Source organism: Aquarana catesbeiana, linkage group LG10, assembly GCF_042186555.1.
Source record: "Aquarana catesbeiana isolate 2022-GZ linkage group LG10, ASM4218655v1, whole genome shotgun sequence".
Taxonomy (NCBI): Eukaryota; Metazoa; Chordata; class Amphibia; order Anura; family Ranidae; genus Aquarana; species Aquarana catesbeiana.
This window is the reverse complement of record NC_133333.1, coordinates 173,038,221-173,053,150: the sequence shown is the minus strand read 5'-3', so window position 1 is coordinate 173,053,150 and position 14,930 is coordinate 173,038,221. Positions and strand designations below refer to the sequence as shown.

General features: G+C 43.2%; 1 protein-coding gene across 1 annotated transcript in view; it reads right to left on the bottom strand.

Moving 5' to 3' along the window:
- The window catches only part of LOC141111043 (transmembrane protein 26-like), a 78,744-nt gene extending 67,705 nt beyond the window's left edge, over positions 1-11,039 (bottom strand). The window contains exon 1 of the mRNA XM_073602982.1: positions 10,787-11,039. The gene's annotated coding sequence lies outside the window, so the exon portion shown is untranslated. The remainder of the gene's footprint in view (positions 1-10,786) is intronic.
- Between the last annotated feature and the right edge of the window lie 3,891 nt (positions 11,040-14,930).

Below are 14,930 nucleotides of genomic sequence, written 5' to 3'. Positions count from 1 at the left end.
GATAATGTCAGTGGCGCATGCGCTGTGAAGAAACGGCCCTCTGTGCTGTTTCTTCACTAGCAAGTGCTGTGACTGACGGCTCCCGTGGGCATGCGCGGGAGTGACGTTACGCGACTCTGGCCAGTCACAGAGCTGGAGTCCGCGGCCCTGGAAAGGAAGAGGGGCAAAGATGGATGCGGTTACCAGCGGGACAGCGTAGGCTTCGTTTGCAGGTAAGTACCACATAATGGGCTAGTATTTGAGGCATACTAGCCCATTATGCTTTTACTTTGCAGGGGAAAAAGGAGGAAGTAAACCCCATCAGGGTTTACTTCCTCTTTAAGCCTTCAGCACTGGGCCATTAGTATTTTTCCAAGGCAGATATAAAAATTATAATCTCAGTAAACCCACTGAACAGAGGTAACAAATTTAAATCCTTACATTTTGGTATTGACTGGCTCCCATATCTCACTGCATATGTCAGCACTGAAGAACAACAGACCCTAAAAATTGTACACAGATACTCACATCCAGAGTAGCTCATTACACAATCCCATAATACCCATATTCAATATATCCAATACCAAAATATACTCAATACCCAAATTTCACATATGCAAGACACTGCGACTGCCATGAGCATCCTAATATACCAATTTATTCAGACACTGCCATCAAACTATTTGTCTTTCCTCTCCAAACTTTATCAAACTTATTGGGTATGTCCCTGCTAGCATTCGTGGCTTTATACAAAGGGGGAGCGCTATTAATGAGTGTCTCCCAGGCCGGGACAGCAGGAGGAATAGACTTTTTCCAGGAGTGAACTATCAGCTTTCTAGCGTAGTAAAAAAATAATGTCTAAAGGGTACGCATCACCTAAGGGCCAGGGCGTCAACACTTCAACAGCTGGCCTTACACATTACACAATCCCATAATACCCATATTCAATATATCCAATACCAAAATATACTCAATACCCAAATTTCACATATGCAAGACACTGCGACTGCCATGAGCATCCTAATATACCAATTTATTCAGACACTGCCATCAAACTATTTGTCTTTCCTCTCCAAACTTTATCAAACTTATTGGGTATGTCCCTGCTAGCATTCGTGGCTTTATACAAAGGGGGAGCGCTATTAATGAGTGTCTCCCAGGCCGGGACAGCAGGAGGAATAGACTTTTTCCAGGAGTGAACTATCAGCTTTCTAGCGTAGTAAAAAAATAATGTCTAAAGGGTACGCATCACCTAAAGGCCAGGGCGTCAACACTTCAACAGCTGGCCTTACACATAGTGTAGTGACCTCCTCTATGCATTCAGTAACCTCCAGCCAAAATCCTTGTATAATTACACAGTCCCAAAAAATGTGTTGGAAATCTGCTCTGGGTGAAGTGCACCACCAACAACCCGGCTACTGGGTGGGATATATTCTAGCCAATCTGACTGGAGTGAGGTAGAGCCGATGTAGGAATTTGTATTGAATAAGATAATCTCTAGATGATACCTAGAGAAATTTATTTCCCAAATATCATCCTAGTCATCCCTGTCAAGCTGAGGGATCACTGCCTCCCAAGCCTCTCTGCAAGGCACAAGAACCCTATTAAAGGTGTTGAAAACCCTCGTTTTTATTTATTTATTTTTTTAAATAACAAACATATCATACTTACCTCCACTGTGCAGTTCGTTTTGCACAGTGTGGCCCCGATCCTTCTCTTCTGGAGTCCCCCAACGGCGCTTACGGCTCCTCCTCCCATTGGTAAACCCCCTAGGAGAAGTGCTCTCCCTGGGGGTTACCTTGCAGGCGTGCTTCTGAGTCCAGCATTTGTGTCCATAGGCACAGAATGCCGGACTGGGCCCCACCCCCCGCCGTCTGCGTCATTGGATTTGATTGACAGCAGCGGAAGCCAATGGTTGCGCTGCTATTAATCTATCCAATCAAGAGCCGAGAACCCCGGACAGAGAGGTACAATGTGTCTCCGCTGAGGGAACGAAAGGGCTCAGGTGAGTAAAACGGGGGCTAGGGGGCCAGTCAGTGTCAGAAGATTTTTTCACCTTAATGCATAGCCCCTTTAATAAAAAATTGCTTATAGCTAGAGTACAATATTTTAGCTAAAGAGTCGTCTCCGAGCAGAGACTCCAATTTGACCTCTTTAGCAGAGGGACTTTACTTTTGAACAAAAATGGGCAAAAAGCGCTTGAAAAGTGTTACATTTGAGTTGAACCCCTGTAGTACATAGGCTGTGCTTAGACTTCCCTTTAATCAGGAAATGTTTTTGACACTCACCAAAAAAAATTGAACAGCAAGCAAGTAAAAAGTAATATCAAATATTACATTCGGGCTAAAATAATATTCAAGTATATGTATATAAAGTGTAAGGGCTCATTCAGACTACCAATTGTGGGGGAGGGGAGCGTTAAAAGTGTTAAAGCACAATTGAGCCAACCACCCCCCTCATTAAGCTGCAAAGGCAGTGAACAAGGGTGCTCACATTCCGCAGCTGTGATGCTTTGCTTTGTGCCTGTAGCAAAATGTATTCCTCCTGGCACATTGAGCAGGCAGCAAGCAAGCTAAAGGTGGCTTACACAACCGCATAAAGAAAATGCGGCAAGCACTCTGCACGTTGGTGCGGCAATTAATGGGTTAAAACAGGTGGTAAGGAGCCAACCCATTGCCTCCTGACAGCCTGTGAAACACCTCTGAGAATCTATCCAAATACAGATAGCTTTTCAGAGGAGTGGCAGTTTAGACACAAGCCTTAAAGAGGAGCTCCAGTCTCCTGTGTAAAAATTAAAAGTCAGCAGCTACAAAAACTGTAGCTGCTGACTTTTAATAAAAAGCCACTCACCTGTCCAAAGATTCAGTGATGGGCTCACCCCAGCCATTTTCCCCTTCTGTCATCTGTCCCTGGTGCCTACATATTAACTGTGGGTACCCGTCTGTGACAGCTTGTGGCATCAGAGCTGGGTGCCCACTGTGCATGAGCTGCACTGCACTGCCCATTGTGAATGGTCCTGCAGTCTTCAGGGATCTGTGACATGTCCCAGAAGACTGCAGGGAGGAAGGGGGTGGATAACTTCCGCTTTCGATCGCCTAAGCAGTCAGAGCAGAAGTGGCAGCAAATACCTGTCAAAATCAGGTGCCTGCTCCAACCCCCCTCCCAAAAGTGCCATTTCACAAACAGGGGCAGGTCTGGAGGCCTTAAAGCGGAATATCCCTCCGCTTTAAGCCAACCATACACGGTTCGACTCATGTATGAGTAGGCTGAATGTACCCTAGTTGATCAATTCAAATCAATGTTTCTCAAACTTTTTTGTCTTGCAGCGCACCAAAAGGATCTAAAAATTTTCACGCCACATCTGAAACGATTTAAACATTTTTGAACAAACTTAGACTATTATTGTAATTAGAGCAAATACATAGGAGAAAAAGGCACTGTGCCAATGGATGTGTGGCAGTTTATTGTGGCTAAAGTCTATTTTTTAACCAATTCTTAAGACTTCATAAGAGGCAAAAAAAGAGAGAATCCACCTGGGCTGCCGGTCCAAGTGTTGAAGGAGACTCCTAAGTTAACACTGTAGTTTAGACAAAAGAGAAAAGGGGATAGGCGCCTGTAAGTCTAAGTGTAGTATCTCACAACATTTATTAAAAGAATCAACAGATATCCACTCACATGAGGGAGGAAGTATACAGGCCCATCATAAATAGAAGGTGCTTTCGTGGTCCTGTTGAAGTTGGCACAGGGCTCGCGCTCTCAGGGAGCTTGAGAAAGGAGTGTTTCGGCCTCTATATAGACTACCACGCATGCTCTCAAACACGTTGCATCACTTCCTCCTGTTGATCCACTTCCAGCGGGACTGCCATCATGTCCTACCACCCTGGCCCGTGGGTCTGACCACTGTTACAGTCTTTGCTGATGGCTCCCCGAAATATTTTGCAAGACTTCCACGGTACACCTGCACACCTGTTTGAGAATCACTGATTTAAATAATGAGTAATATCTCAATGGATTGGGGACAGGTGAGTATAAGTTTGGGACGGTCAGCGGTGGGTTCCAATATAAATGTAATTGCACCAAAGGTGCACTGAAATTTTAATACTGTTCAATATACTTTTCCTTTATATGGTGTTCATGAATTCTGTCACCACACCCACATTTTGACAAATGATACGATTTTAGTTTTGCTTATGGTTTAGCTGCAAGTGGAGATTTTAGGTTAAAAAATAATACACAGCTTAATTTTCCTGCTTAGGTGTTTAAAGCTTGAACTTTGGATTGAGCAACCTATTACACAGAAAATGAATTCTCAAGAAATATCTTGTGGCATCACAATAAAGCAAATATCGCACAGCAAATAAAAACATTCATATTTAATAAATATCATTAAAAGTAATTATACAAAATCATATTGATCTGTGTACTATGTCCACTTATGTCATAATTAACAAAATGAATAATCGTAATTACTATAACATGATTCCGTGACTGAATACCCCTCATACTTTAACTGCATTGTCATTATAAAGATAACTTGCTGAGGTTCTCAATCCTGACTTTCGCACAAAGCTTATTTCTGACACCAGACCGAGCTGTTCCGTGTCGGAATTTCTTCTGAGCATGCGTGGCACTTTGTGCGTCGGAACAGGCCACACACGGTCGGAATTGACGCGATTGGATTTTGTTGTCGGAAAATTTTATAGCCTGCTCTCAAACTTTGTGTGTCGGAAAATCCGATGGAAAGTGTGTGATGGAGCCTACACACGGTCGGAATTTCCGACAACAAGGTCCTATCACACATTTTCCGTCTGAAAATCTGACCGTGTGTACGGGGCATAAGACAGGAAGGTAAATAATAAATTGTCCAAAAAGTATTTCTTACCGGTTTTGATGTGATAGGCCTGAGCAAGCTTTTGTACGTTTGAGAATATAGAGGAGCGCCCATCTGTACGAGGTTTTTTTTTTTTTTTTTTTTTTTAACCCTTTCGCTGCCAGGTCCGTAGGTCGTATGGACCTGACAGCAGGGGGTTTCACACCCAATCCGGTGGCTGTAGCCACCTAGACTGTGTGTAAAACTGACAGGCAGACTCCTGCCTGTCTGGTGGAGGCATTCTGGCGGCTGCCATCATATTGTTTTCACACAGCCCCGGTACCAGCGCCCCTGCCATATATTCCGGGCTCCACTTGCCTACCTGCTGTCCCAGGATCATCATGGCGGGTGCCGGCAGGTGGAGGGGAGGGAGAACAGCGAACACACATCCGCTCTCAATCCATTCTTGCTGTGACCCAGAAAGCAACGTGTATGACGTCATTCTGGCTCACCCCATCACTTTGCGATGTGCATTGCCCAGAGGAGACATGAAGGATCTTTTAGACTCTGCATGACTCATTAAAGAGATGAGGAAAAGATGAACCGCATTCCGGTGATTGCTCTTAAAAAGTGTAATATTTATTGACAAGCCACATTGACCAAACGCAAATAAGAACAGTTGACGCGTTTCGGCCTATAAGGCCTTAGTCATGGTGGTTATGACTAAGGCCTTATAGGCTGAAACGCGTCAACTGTTCCCCATTGCGTTTGGTCACCGTGGCTTGTCAATAAATATTACACTTTTTAAGAGCAATCACCTTTTCCTCATTTCCCTACTCAGCCAGCGACTGTGGATCGAGCACCTGGGATCTCTGTATGAGTAGTAGCACTGACTTTTTTATTTATACTCATTAAAGAGAGCCTGTTGCCTAAAAAATCATCACATAGGGGACTTTTTTGGAAAAAAATAATGTTACATTCAAGCACATAAAATTCCCCCAAATTTTTTTGAGGCCCTCCATTACATACACGCACGTACAAACGTAAATGCAGGAACCTTAGGGCATCTACGTGTGAAAATGGTGATTGCAATAGACATGTTACAAATTGCCGCACATGCCAGAGTGATAGCAATAATTCTGGCACAAGACCTTCTGCGTAACACTAAACGGATTACCTATAGGAGGCTTTTGAAGCTTTGCCTATAGAAAATATAGGGTACTGAAGTATGTTGCCATTTCACAGGCGCACACAATTTAAGGTTTGACATGTTGGGAATCTATTTACTTGGTGCAACCTCATCTTTTATATTTTACCAAACATTTGGGTAGTTTATTGTGTTTGTTTGCCCTAAAATTCACTTTAGTGTGTATCTTACTAAAATTTTGCGTTTCAAAGACCTTTGCAGTAATTTATCAAGAAAAAAAAAATCGGATTTACTGTCTTTTTTTGGGGGGGGGGGGGGGTCTGAGCTTCAGAATTCTGTGCCTATAGGCTCCTGAATTGTAAATCCGGCCGTGCTAGTGTTGCGTATTGCCAAAAGGACTTTCTATATTCATCTACCTTTAATAGCACACAGAAAAAACATGCTGCAGTCTTTTCTTTCTCACGTATTAAACAACCAACATGTTCTTGAGGCTGTATAAACTAAGTTAAGAAGATGCAGAAGTACTGTTAGCAAAATGTATAACTTTAATGACTTTTATTAAATGTGCCAGAAAGGTGTGACTAATTGGATATATATTTTAAAGACACAATAGGCTCCATTCACAAAGTTTTAAAGCAGAGCTAAAGGCAAAATGACAAAACTTACAAGTAGGGAAGAGTTTAGACTTCAAATTTAACCTAGATTGTTTGGCTGTTCGGTTGGACACCCATCATTTTCCTTTTGGGCGGGAGCCAATCGTCATGTATAATAGCAGTATTACTACAGCCATTATACACAACATATTCCCCCTGTCATTGGTTGACTGTCATGTTCATATATGGTCAATCAATTCCGCCCCTTAGATTACATCAACTGTCTTCAACGTGTCGTTGGGTCTGCCATCGTGTGTCAGCGCTCGGCAGCTTTATTTCTTTAGCCAGGCATTGGGCATCATGATGGATGTGGATCTACTTTGCTGGATGACAAGAGTGTTAATAATGTACATCACTTTTGGGGGGGGGGGGGGTGTTGTTGTTAAAGGACATGTCAAAAACTGTCTCTGTCCTTATTTACACTTCATAGTTTTTGTGGGGTCCCCTTAAAAATCCATACCAGCCCTGATATGAATAAGGGGGAAACCCCTATAATTTTTAATTTTTTTTTGTGAAGGGCCCCTCATTAATATCTGCTGTATATGAGACCCTCATCTACGATGGGGGATAAATCAATAGAATCCCTGGCCACTTTCCTTACAAACAGAACAAAGTGTCTGGGAGCTGTCTTTTTGCTTGCAACTTAACTTTGTAAAGTCAGCTTTGCTGCAGTAGGTTCATTATATACATTACACAGATGTACCACTTCACAGGCAGGGTCAGGGCATCCCCCAGGCATGTTATTTAACTGCTTCAATACAGGGCATTTTCACCCCCTTCCTGCCCAGACCAATTTTTAGTTTTCAGCACTGTCGCACTTTGAATGACAATTGAGTGGTCATGCAACACTGTACCCAAATGAAATTTTTATGTTTTTTTTCCCCACAAATAGAGCTTTATTTTGGTGGTATTTGATCACCTCTGCGGTTTTTATTTTTGGGCTATAAACAAAAGAAGAGCGACAATTTTGAAAAAAACACAATATTTTTTATTTTTTGCTATAATAAATATCCCAATTAAAAGAAAAAAAAATTCCTCAGTTTAGGCCGATATGTATTTTTATTTTATTTTTATCTTATATTATATTTTTGGTTAAAAAAACGCAATAAGCGTATATTGATTGGTTTGCGCAAAAGTTATAGCATCTACAAAATACGGGATAGATTTATGGCATTTTTATTTATTTTTTTTTTTTTTACTAGTAATGGCGGCGATCTGCGTTTTTTTTCGTGACTGTGACATTGGGACGAACATATTGGAACACTTTTGACACATTTTTGGAACCATTCACATTTATACAGCGATCAGTGCTATAAAATGCACTGATTACTGTGTAAATGTGATTGGCAGGGAAGGGGGTTAACGCTAGGGGGTGATTGAGGGGTTAATTATGCTTCCTAGGGAGTGATTCTAACTGTAGGGGGAGGGGATTCACAAGGGGAGGAGAACGATTGGTGTTCCTCTGTACTGGGAACACACCTTCGGTCTCCTCTCACCTGACAGGATGTGGATCTGTGTGTTTACACACACAGATCCATGGTTCTGCTGTGTTAACGGGCAGACGCAGCCGGCCGGCAGATCGGTCCCGAACAATGGGGCGGGAGCGCGCAAGCCCCCTAGACGGCCGGGAAGCCCAGGACGTCATATAATGCCCACCCAAGATGGGAGATCCCTCCTGCATACGTCATTTTACTATAGCCGGGTAATGAAGTGGTTAAATTAATTTTTAATTTTTAATGTTTAAATGTAAGCATTACTAAAATCGCTACTCCCAGTCAAACAGGGTTTTTACAAAAATGTTTTGCTGTGGTACATGTCCCCCAGGTCAGTGCCCAGCCATCCCTTATGCCATTTGTTTGAAAATCCCTTGTCTCTAAGGCAGGCCACAGACAATACAAAATTTTCCCTCCTGCAACCCATGCAATTCACACAATTCCCCCATCAACACAGACAGCGCTGACAGGGGAATCCCTCCTGCTGAGACATTGTGTTCTCCTGGTGGGTGCAGGCAGGGAAGCTGTCCCTGCCAGGAGAAGACAGTGATTATTGCTGGCGGCTATAGCAGTCGATAGCAGCGATAATCACAAGTAAAACTGGCAGGCTGGTTGTACCCAAGTTGGTCGATCGATCAACTTGGTACATTCAGCCTGCCCATACACGGTTAAAATCTCAGCCGGTTCCTGCTGGATTCGTCTATGGCTGGCCTTAGCCTAGAAAAAAGGCCATTGCTGTTTTCTAACATTCAGCTTCGATTGACATCAATGGGGTATAGATTCAGCACACAAACTTTAGTAATGTTTGCTTAACCTGCCTCGAACTGAACCCAGGTACGTTCAACTCATCACTACCTACAAGCAGGCAGGCTGATTATTGCAGAAAAGCCAGGCAATGTGTCTTCTGCAATAAAATAAACCTTCCTGCCTGCTGGCAGTCTTTGGTAACATGAACAGTGAGTTGGGCGTGTGCAGCACAGTTAACTTTGCCTGCACATTCGCTGCGTGGTGGGATGACTGATTTCTGCGCATGTGCAAGACTTACTTCATCCCATGCTGGTAAATCAATATGGCTGAAGACTGGCTTCCAGAAGAAGCCAGGAAGAAGATGCTGGCAAGGGACCCCTCAAAAAGGTGGAACATTGGAGAGGAAGTAAGTATTGTGACTTTAGTTCTGCTTTAAATGGTTAGTTCACCTTTATGTAATAACTGCTTATGCAGGTAAGGGTGCCCTTAGTCAAAAACAAACTGAGCACATTCGACTAAAGTTGGATAATGCCCATGCTATACAGGTGCAGGCCATTTACGTACTTGCCAAAGCTTGGCCAGAAAACTCCCAGACGTTGCTAAGACACTCCCAGACGTAATTACTTACCCTCATCATCACAGGATCAAGATCTCTAAGCTCTGCACATGTGTCGTCCACTATCTTCTTCATCGCAACATCACTGAGCTCAGAGCTACTGTGACAGGGAAGAAAGAGCACAGACAAGGGGATTTGATTCGGCAGAGAGTGTTTTAGCAATGTCCAAGAAACAAGGCAGGATGGAATGTTGCCAACTCTTGGAGTATTTTTGTCCAGCTTTGGGAGCTAAGTAAATGGCCTACTCCTATAGCGAGTACATTATTAAACTTTAGTCACAGCTGCACAGCTTGTTTTTCTTTACATACACCCCTTACCTGCATAGGCAGTTCTTTGGTAAAGGTGAACTAACCCTTTAACATCAGCCTAGGGAACTTTTCTAATTTCATTTGACCCATTTTTTTTTTCAATTAAATCTCGTCTTTACAGTAATCACCCACAAAATACCTGATGTCCAAGAGAAAGTGGTGGCATCACCCCTTCGCCATGTGACTTTGCTCGGAACTACCAATTGGCCACCGAGTCCAAGCACTCTATGATGGGAGGAGACCCCATAGCTGGAATCACCAGGTATTTTGAGCTAGCTATGATGGAAGGAGAAGCAGGGGATAACTGGAGGGGTTATTATCAGAGGGTTCAGGGGTGGACTTTATAGAGACACTGTCAGTTTGCCCTGAATGGACAAGTGACAGTGTCTCTTTAAGTATACTCCATTATGACAAGCAAGATTTCTGTACAGTATCCATTATGCTGGAACAATATTTAATGCAGACAAGCAGTTAACGTCCTGGTATAAAACAGTGTATAATATCTGTGACTGTTGATAACCTGACATACCTATTTTAAGTCGATGTACAAAACAAGCAGGGTTGCCAAACTCCCGCAGCATTTTTTTACTGACAAAACATTGTAAATTTACTGGCAGAGCACATTTTTTTACTGGCAACCTGAGAAATTACAGAACTCCTATTGAAAACTAACACACAGTGAATATTTGAACAGTATAAACATAATATGGAAACACTGACAATACTTATAACAAATTAATTTGCTTGATTTACACTTAAAAAGTCAACACAGCATGAAATTATCAGCCCCTGATATTTACTGGCGGTTGGCAACCCTAAAAACAAGCATAATGTGAATAGCGAAATAACCCATAGCAACCAATCAAAATTCACATTCCATCAATTTGAAGTAGCTGGAACAATGCTAAATGATTTAAGATCAGTTGCTATAAACCTGCATATATTTAGTTTTACAAAAATGCTTTCAAAATCTGGCTATCCAATATCAATAACAGTTGTGATGTCATGCACAAAAAGTAACAATATTACTTACTCAGTGACAGCCTTGTCTTGTTATTTAGCAGTACATAGATTATCGTATTCGGCAGGATCCATGAGATGAACACGGAACACAAGTTTAGAACTTGGTAATCGCTGCCAACCTCCAGAGGTGAACACTCCCCTCACACTTGGAAACACTCACATGATTCAACTGCTTTAATGCAAAAATGTACTCTCTGCCAGAGTAACATTTCCTGTCCATGGTTTACATATCTACAACCATCCCCAGATGTCTCTGCTCTGTTTATTTTAAAGACTGAAAAAAAAATTCTAATGGAGAGAAATACAAAATGCCCACACCCTTTTTTGAACTGCGCACACATCTAGAAAGGAGCCCACATGAAAACACTATACAGGAAAAGTGTTCTATTCAAGAGTTTCCTGAAGTTTTTTTTTTGTCAAAAGTAACTTTTATGGGGCATTGTATAGGAGATGTGAAAGGTGATACTTTCCATTTCTTGATATATATATATATATATATATATATATATATATATATATACATACACACACTATTACCAAAAGTATTGGGACACCTTTACACGCACATGAACTTTAATGGCACCCCAGTCTTGATCGGTAAGGTTCAATATTGAGTTGGCCCACCCTTTGCAGCTATAACAGCTTCAACTCTTCTGGGAAGGCTGTCTACAAGGTTTAGGAGTGTGTCTGTGGGAATGTTTGACCATTCTTCCAGAAGTGCAGGAGGAAGGCACTGATGTGGACAAGAAGGACTGGCTCGCAGTCTCCGCTCTAATTCATCCCAAAGGTGTTCTATCGGGTAGAGGTCCGGACTCTATGCAGGCCAGCCATGTTCCTCCACCCCAAACTCGCTCATCCATGTCTTTATGGACCTTGCTTTGTGCACTGGTGCGCAGTCATGTTGGAACAGGAAGGGGCCATCCCCAAACTGTTCCCACAAAGTTGGAAGCATGAAATTGACCAAAATGTCTTGGTATGCTGACGCCTTAAAGTGGAGTTCCGTCCAAATTTATTGATCCGTGCATCATTCATTTTTAAAATAAAAAACAATTATACAAGGTTAATTGTGGATCTTTCTAAAATATAAATTTACTACTTACAATTTTCTCCCTCCTGTTGTGGCCGTTGCCATCATGATTGTGGGCATGTGAAGCCCAATCGATATCTCTTCCTGGATAAGCCTCTCGATCTCGCACATGCGTGATTCACCGGCGGCCGTAGCGCCGATTGTTTCTAAAGTTGCTATAACAGCAGGCGGCGACGGAGGAAGGTCCCGCCCCGTTGTTATGGCAACATAGATAAACACATCTCAGCGTAGAGTTACTCGCTACCAGTTGCCCCACCCAACCCCTACACTGCCCACCCCTAATTCCGGCCCTAAACACACCGTTGTAAATTATCTCATGAAATGAGACTGTTAATTTTTTTATGCAGAATTAAGTTACAAAAACAATTAACAACAACAGCTTTAACATTATTAACATAAAACAAATCAGTACCCATCAGCGCAGCCTTATCTGTGCAGTCTATCAGTGCCTCTCGGCGCAGCCTCATCAGTGCCCATTAGTACAGTGTCATCAGTGCCCATCAGTGCTGCATAGCAGTACCCATCAGTGCAGCCTCATCACTGCCCATCAGTGCAGCCAAATCAGTGGCCATCAGTGCCATCTATCAGTGGTTATCAGTGCCCATCAATTTATCCCCATCAGTGCAGCACATCAGTACCCATCAGTGCAGCATATCAGTACCCATCAGTGCAGCCTCATCAGTGCCCATCAGAGCAGCCTTATCAGTGCAGCCTATCAGTGCAGCCTCATTAGTGCCAATCAGGGCAACATGTCAGTGCCCATCAGTGCAGCCTCATCAGTGCCTATCAGTGCCACCTAGCAGTGCTTATCAGTGCCTATTAGGGATGAGCTTCGTGTTCAAGTCGAACCCATGTTCGACTCGAACATCGGCTGTTCGATCGCTCGTCGAATTGCGAACGATATGGGCCGTTAGTGCCAAATTCGTGTGGCGCGTCATGGCCCATAATTCACTGCGGCATCGCAGTGCATTGCTGGCTGATGATTGGCCAAGCATGCACTATGACCCGCATGCTTGGCCAATCAAAGCACCGTCGGTAGAGAGAGCTGTAATTGGCCAAAGCCAGGGTGGCTTTGGCCAATTATGGCTCAGGGGGTTTAGAACACACCCCACACTATATAAGGCCGCCTGCATGGCGGCTCTGTGTAGTGTGTTCCGGCGTGCTTAGAGAGAGAGAGAGACAGTGTCATTTCATTTGAGTTAGCTAGATTAGGCAGGACAGTCAGTGAGTTAGCTGCACTTACAGTGTATTGTGTATATATATATATATATGCATCCCAGGTGTTGCATATATATATATATACACTGTATTCAGTTTAGCTAGATCCGTTCCTGTTATCTTCCTACTGACAGGCAGGCTTGTCTTGTTACAGTATTTACAGCTACCTGAAGAAAATTGCTGGTGTTCTTTTGATCCTATTAGTACCACAGTCAGGCAGCTAGACTATTTACAGTTAGTGTAGTGCGTCCTCCTCACAGTGTTCAGCTAAAACTACAAGTTAGTGTAGTGAGACCTCTGCACAGTGTTTAGCTAAAGCTACAACTTAGTGTAGTGCGTCCTCCTCACAGTGTTCAGCTAAAGCTACAAGTTAGTTTAGTGTGACCTCTGCACAGTGTTCAGCTAAAGCTACAAGTTAGGGTAGTGCGTCCTCCTCACAGTGTTCAGCTAAAGCTACAAGTTGGTGTAGTGTGTCCTCCTCACAGTGTTCAGCGAAAACTACAAGTTAGTGTAGTGCGACCTCAGCACAGTGTTCAGCTAAAGCTACAAGTTAGTGTAGTGCGTCCTCCTCACAGTGTTCAGCTAAAACTACAAGTTAGTGTAGTGAGACCTCTGCACAGTGTTCAGCTAAAGCTACAAGTTAGGGTAGTGCGTCCTCCTCACAGTGTTCAGCTAAAGCTACAAGTTAGTTTAGTTTGACCTCTGCACAGTGTTCAGCTAAAGGTACAAGATAGGGTAGTGTGTCCTCCTCACACTGTTCAGCAAAAACTACAAGTTAGTGTAGGGCGACCTCTGCACAATGTTCAGCTAAAGCTACAAGTTAGTTTAGTGCGTCCTCCTCACAGTGTACAGCTAAGACTACAAGTTAGTGTAGGGCGACCTCTGCACAGTGTTCAGCTAAAGCTACAAGTTAGTGTAGTGCGTCCTCCTCACAGTGTTCAGCTAAAACTACAAGTTAGTGTAGTGAGACCTCTGCACAGTGTTCAGCTAAAGCTACAAGTTAGGGTAGTGCGTCCTCCTCACAGTGTTCAGCTAAAGCTACAAGTTAGTTTAGTTTGACCCCTGCACAGTGTTCAGCTAAAGGTACAAGATAGGGTAGTGCATCCTCCTCACAGTGTTCAGCTAAAGCTACAAGTTGGCGTAGTGTGTCCTCCTCACAGTGTTTAGCAAAAACTACAAGTTAGTGTAGGGCGACCTCTGCACAATGTTCAGCTAAAGCTACAAGTTAGTTTAGTGTGTCCTCCTCACAGTGTACAGCTAAGACTACAAGTTAGTGTAGGGCGACCTCTGCACAGTGTTCAGCTAAAGCTACAAGTTAGTGTAGTGCATCCTCCTCACAGCGTTCAGCTAAAACTACAAGTTAGTGTAGGGCAACCTCTGCACAATGTTCAGCTAAAGCACAAGTTAGTTTAGTGCGTCCTCCTCACAGTGTACAGCTAAGACTACAAGTTAGTGTAGTGCGACCTCTGCACAGTGTTCAGCTAAAGCTACAAGTTAGTGTAGTGCGTCCTCCTCACAGTGTTCAGCTAAAACTACAAGTTAGTGTAGGGCAACCTCTGCACAATGTTCAGCTAAAGCTACAAGTTAGTTTAGTGCGTCCTCCTCACAGTGTACAGCTAAGACTACAAGTTAGTGTAGTGCGACCTCTGCACAGTGTTCAGCTAAAGCTACAAGTTGGTGTAGTGCGTCCTCCTCACAGTGTTCAGCTAAAACTACAAGTTAGTGTAGTGCGACCTCTGCACAGTGTTCAGCTAAAGCTACAAGTTAGTGTAGTGCGTCCTCCTCACAGTGTTCAGCTAAACCTACAAGTTATTTTTTGCGAGCTCTGCACAGTGCTCAGCTAAAGCTA